This window comes from Lagopus leucura, unplaced genomic scaffold, assembly GCF_019238085.1.
Source record: "Lagopus leucura isolate 7727_CA_CO unplaced genomic scaffold, USGS_WTPT01 Super-Scaffold_100016, whole genome shotgun sequence".
NCBI classification, from domain to species: Eukaryota; Metazoa; Chordata; class Aves; order Galliformes; family Phasianidae; genus Lagopus; species Lagopus leucura.
This window is the reverse complement of record NW_024962270.1, coordinates 16470806-16476805: the sequence shown is the minus strand read 5'-3', so window position 1 is coordinate 16476805 and position 6000 is coordinate 16470806. Positions and strand designations below refer to the sequence as shown.

Sequence of the window (6000 nt, the reverse complement as noted above, 5' to 3'; positions counted from 1 at the left end):
AATAAAATAAAATAAAATAAAATAAAATAAAATAAAATAAAATAAAACATGCCAATTTAAATTAATTTTAATATAGAATATAAATTGTTTATTCTTAACTACGGTTAATGGTAAGAATTGCAGTTCAAAGCACTGGATAAAAGAAACTTAGCTTTGGAGATGTACTGGAATTGGTTCTAAAGCCTACTCTAGGAGACAAACGGTGCACCTATGAGCTAAACTTGGTTTACTCTTCTGCTGCTCTGGCTCCCTTGGCATCAGCCTCTCATTCGCAGGCCACTGACATAAAAGCTTGGAGGAAAAAAGAGGAAGAAGGGGAAGCAGATTACCAAGTTGCTTCTATGGCAAAAGCTCTTTCTGCCCCCGTGTATCCACCCAAGTAGTGCAAGCAGAAGCACCAACCAGCTTTAAAGGTCACATCAGAGCCAAGCTGAAGAGCAGCTGATATATATGTAGCTTGGTCCTGGTTCAGCTGCATGGAGAAAATCCAGGAAGAAACACATACCAAGTTTATTATTGCTGTTCCCTCTCCTCCCTTCCATGGTATTTGTCCTTGCTAATGATGGCAACCCCTTTCACTGTTGACTGGCCACAGGGAACTACTTGTCCCCAGAGAATTTTGCCCTTCATGTTTCTCTACCTTGAACTCATCAGCTAGCATGCCAGTAAGTTTTTCTGTTTTGTGAGACATTATCTTTATGGACTGCTCTTTTTGTGTATAGCCTATGCAGTGTGTGCTGTGATTTTAGCTTCACTTTCCTACCTTATTTGCTTGTTAATTTCACCCTCTAAGTTGTATTATTTAAACACATCCTTAATAAAATTTGCTTAAAAATTATGGTAATGAGCACACTGTCAGAGAGTATTGAGTATTAGCATATAATTTGGGTAGTTTACATTATCTTTATGGCACTAAAAAATGATTCCCCTCACACAGTGAAGGGCAATAGTGAATAAAATGTCTTACTGAAGGGTACACGTGTCTAGCAGAGCTGAAGGGTACACGTGTCTAGCAGAGCTATCTTGTGAGCTTGCTGTGTAGTAAGTTCATCACCCTGGCATAAACAGCAGTTAAATACAATCTTTTCCATTTCTTACAATGCCATCTGAAATTTCTTGATTTTGTGTATTTGGGCTCTTGATCTTTTACACTTCTATAAGAAAATGGATGTGTGAAAGCTTCCCTCTGCTTTTGCACAAACAGGTGCATTGTGGAAGCAAGCAAGCATGGAAGGAAAGAAGGAATGGTCCTTTTTGCTGGCAACACCACAAAGGTATGAAGTCAATTGCCCTAAAAAAAATTGTAGACAAAATGAAGTACTTTTAATTCTTCCTTCTTGCCCCTGCTGTTCTTGACCTGACAGGCAGCCTGCCCATGCTTTTTTTTATTAGTTTAATCTGGATTCTTCATTCACCCACTTGCAAGTTCTAGCTCTTTTATGATAGAACTGTGGCTGACCTTTGTTAAGCTGATGTTGGATGTGGTTCTTGGTAGCTAAGCCTCATCTTTTATTTGCAAGGCTCAGACCAGCATGCTCTATTTGAACGCATGCAAGATAAAAACTCTGATTATCTTCCTGAAGTTAAAGCTGTTCCCATACCTGCTAACAATTTGAAGGTTTTATTAGAATTATTTAAACTGTTTCCTTTTGAAATAGAAGGAATGTTCATGTTAGCCAGGAGGCACTCTCTTACCACCAAAAGCTTGCATTTCTTTAAAGATTTTTCTTTCTGTGTGCTCTAGACAGAACTCAGATAATACATAACTGTTATTCAAAGGTGTCATAAAAATGACACTTCTGACTCAGAAAAAATGCCTTGCTTGTTGATGCACTGTATTTCTTGCAGCTTTATATCCAGCTAGGTTTTTGCGTTGTCACTGCACCTTAAGTTCAAAAGTGTAGAGATTTTTCCATCGTACTCTCTTAATCCTTTCTGGATTTGTTCAGAAAGTATTTTCTTCCTGCAGGTTTCCCAGTACTGCCAGAAATGTTTGTCCTTCAGTCCAACACACTTCTGTCAGTCATGCTAATTCAAATCCCTTATGTGGGATCCAAACAAAATAATTTTTGCTCTTTCCATTCTAACCTATCTAGTGTCATAATGATACTTGCCTGAAACTGGTGGTGAGCAGACCTCTCAACGTTTTACAGAGATTAATGAATTTGTCTTCTCAATGTCCCCCAGAGGCAGGAAAGCTTTGTGCAGAAAAGGAAACTGGGAATCCAGGGAGATTAATGGATCTGGTGAAGATTACAAGGGAAGTAGTGGCACAGAGGTGATGAGATTTCTTATCTCCCAGTTCTGTCCTTGCATCAGCAGTCATCTTGCCAGGAAAAAATTGCTGTTTCTATTACTACTAAAAGATTGGGGTTTTTTTGTTTGTTTGTTTGTTTGTTTGTTTTTATTTACTGCTGAATATAGCCTATTTGGCTTGTTACTGATGGAAAAAAATGATACTGATACTGATTAAAAGCTATGTATTCCCTGAGAAACAGATAATTTCAAGTAATAACAAATGCAGAATGCAAGGAGATACCTGTATACTTATGGATGTTCAGGGTGAGAAAATATAGGCAGGGATTTCTTTTGCTCTGAGTTCATCTTGCAAGTTGATTCATAATAGACAAAATGTCAAGGACGCAGAAGTGCAGAGAGCTACTTATATTGAGGCTACTTATTTATTAGTTCCTTGTTTGCTATTGTATACATCAGACCAAATGTCACCATTAAGTAGAATATTTCCACTATGACAATTTTGTAGTTGTTAAGGATAAGACCAAATTCTGCATGCCCCTGAGCTACTGGAAATTCAGACATTACTCTCCATCCCAGTGCATAATGTTTGTTCCAGGCAGATGATCAAGTAAATTGGAAAAGATTCCTGTAGTAATATGGAGAAGCAAACCAGGTATTATTCATACATCGCTGAGCATACTTTACTCTCACTGATTTAAAAGTGTTCTTCCCTGGAAAGGGACCTTATGTTTTATCAGTTCTCAACTACCAACATGTTAAATATAATTTAGTACCCTATACACAAAAGTAATGTGTGGTTGAAACTTATTTCTGATTGCAATCTGTTCTGACATGTCAGTACATCTTATGACCCTCTTTATTAGTACATTTTTTCTTTGTGAGGGCTGAGGAAACTTAGGAACACCATTGCTTTCCTTTAAGGAATGTGAAACAGTTTACTTCCTGGTGACTTTTTCAAGTACATCCAATTAATGAAATTTATTTCAACTTATTTTGTATTTAAGTGAAGGATTCCACCTTCAAGGCAAAAATATATTGAACAAGCCTTTCAGAAAACTTTAATCACATTTGGGTGGGGTTGCTTTTTTTTTTTTTTTTCCCTTTTAATTTTACACACCGTAAATTCCTTAAGTTTAATTTTTTTTAAATTTTATTGACTGTAGTTGGTTTGTTTGTTTGTTTGTTTTTTACTACTATTTTTAGTTTAGTTTAGTTTAGTTTAGTTGAGTTGAGTTTGCAGCACCTTCTAGAAATTCTTGATATCAGGTGGCCGGTTTCCATGAATACTCTGGGTCATCCTTGCAAAGACAAAAATCTGTCAAAAAAAATTAAAGACCCCACTGAATTTAAATACAGAGTTTACAAATGTAAAGTTCAGAACCTCCTTGGCACCCGAACAATCAAAAAGAGGTGAAATTTCTTGCTGCATGGACATAGTGACAGAAGTGATATTTGCTCTTTAGACTCAAGAATTGATTTCTTCAGTGGCAATGTCTCTAGTGAGATGCAGCAAACTTAAGCCTACTTTATATATTAAATATTAGAAATAGTAAATATTTTCTGGTCATGTAGATGTGAATGTAGCTATTCTCATTTGAGCATACCATTAAGTAAGTTCCTCTGCTTTCTCTATCTAATTAAGATTTATCAAAAACAAATGAGGACTGTGCTTGGAAACAGTTCCTTCATTCCTATGCCAGAGGCAGCTTTTCTGATGCTAGATGAGGTCACTTATGATGTTGTTCATATCATCATCCCACACAACTTTGCATGAGCGACTCCTGCAATATTATTTTCCTCTGGAATTCTATCAGCCTTTACAGTCTAGATACTTTCATGCAGAAATATTATTTTCCTCCCCTCACAAAGTTCCTGAGTTGCATGTTATCTCAGGGATGCAAACCACCAACACAACCCTCATTATTCATATTCACATAGTTTTCTAAATCTATTCTGTTATCTTGTTTTTCTTTTCTTTTTTTTGGGAGTTCTGATTAGCTTAGACAACTTGCCAGACTTCCCTGCAGCTTATTTCAGTGTTTGACTGATCCTGATGAAGCTTTCATTTACTGTCTCTAGTGTCATAGAATCATAGAACCATACAACCATACAATCATAGAATGGCCTGGGTTGAAAAGGGCTATAATGATCATCTAGTTTCAACCTCCTGCCATGTGCAGGTCACCAACCACCAGCCCAGGCTGCTCAGAGCCACATCCAGCCTGGCCTTGAATGCTTCCAGGGATGGGGCATCCACAGCTTCCTGGGGCAACCTGTTCCAGTGCCTCACCACCCTGTGTGAAAAATTTCCTCCTAATATCCAACCTAAACCTCCCCTGTCTCAGTTTAAAACCATTCCCCTTGTTCTATCACTATTCACCCTTGCAAACAGCCATTCCCCCTCCTGTTTCTATGCTCCCTTCAAGTACTGGAAGGCCACAATGAGGTCTCCCCACAGCCTTCTCTTCTCCAAGCTAAACAAGCCCAGTTCCCTCAACCTTTCCTCACAGCAGAGCTGCTCCAGCCCTCTGCTCATCTCAGTGCCTCCTCTGGACCCGCTCCCAGAGCTCCACGTCCTTCCTGTGCTGGGGGCCCCAGGCCTGGATGCAGCGCTGCAGATGGGGCCTCACAAGAGCTGAGTAGAGGGGGACGATCACCTCCCTCTCCCTGCTGGCTGCCCCTTTTTTAATGCAGCCCAGAACACAGCTGGCCTTCTGGACTGCAGGCGCTCACTGCTGGCTCATGTCCAGCTTCTTGTCCACCAGGATCCCCAAGTCCTTCTCCGCAGGGCTGCTTTCAAGGAGATCTTCCTCCAGTTTGTATAAATACCTGGGATTGCCCTGACTGAAGTGCAGCACCCTGCACTTGGCCTAGTTGAATCTCACTAGGTTCTCATGGGCCCACTTCTCCAGTCTGTCCAGGTCCTTCTGGATGCTTCCCTTCCCTCCAATGTATCGACTGCACCACTCAGCTTGGTGTCATCTTCAAAATTGCTGAGGGTGCACTCGATTCCATCATCTGTCACTGATGCTGAAGAGCACCGGTCCCAAGGCCGATCCCCGAGGGACATCGTTTGTGACCAGCCTTTACCCTGACACAGAACCACTGATCACAATCCTTTGGCTGTGTCCAGCCAGCAAATTTCTAATCCATCGAACAGTCCATCCTTCAAATCCATACCTCTCCAATTTAGAGAGAAGGATGTGATGAGGGACCATGTCAAAGGCCTTGCAGAAGTCCAGGTAGATGACATCCATTGCCCTTCCCCCATCCACCAAAACCATCACTCCATCATAGAAGGCCACCAGATTAGTCAGGCAAGATCTGCCCTTGGTGAAGCCATGCTGGCTGTTTTGGATCACTTCTTTGTGTCATATGTGCCTTAACATAGTTTCTAGGAGGATCTGCTCCATGATCTTCCCAGACACAGATGTGAGGCTCACTGGCCTGTAGTTCCCTGGATCTTCCTTTCTCCCTTTCTTAAAAATGGGATAACGTTTCCCTTTTTCTGTCACAGGGACTTCACCAGACAGCCATGATTTTTCAAATATGATGGAGAGCAGCTCAGCAACCGCATCAGCCATCTCTTTCAGAACCCTAGGATGGATGTCATCTGGCCCCCTGGACATATAGCCATTCAATTTCACGAGGTCTTGGACTTGTTCCACTGTTACAGTGGGACAGAATCCACTCCCCTCACCTAGAGACTCAGGGTCTTGGCAGACAAGGGAAGCCTGACCA

General features: G+C 40.8%; 1 long non-coding RNA gene across 1 annotated transcript in view; it reads left to right on the top strand.

Annotated features, from left to right (window-relative positions):
• Positions 1-529: 529 nt before the first annotated feature.
• The window catches only part of LOC122183000, a 39392-nt gene continuing 33921 nt past the window's right edge, over positions 530-6000 (top strand). Inside the window, exons 1-2 of the long non-coding RNA XR_006180058.1 lie at positions 530-665; positions 1205-1274. This is a non-coding gene — a long non-coding RNA (uncharacterized LOC122183000). The remainder of the gene's footprint in view (positions 666-1204; positions 1275-6000) is intronic.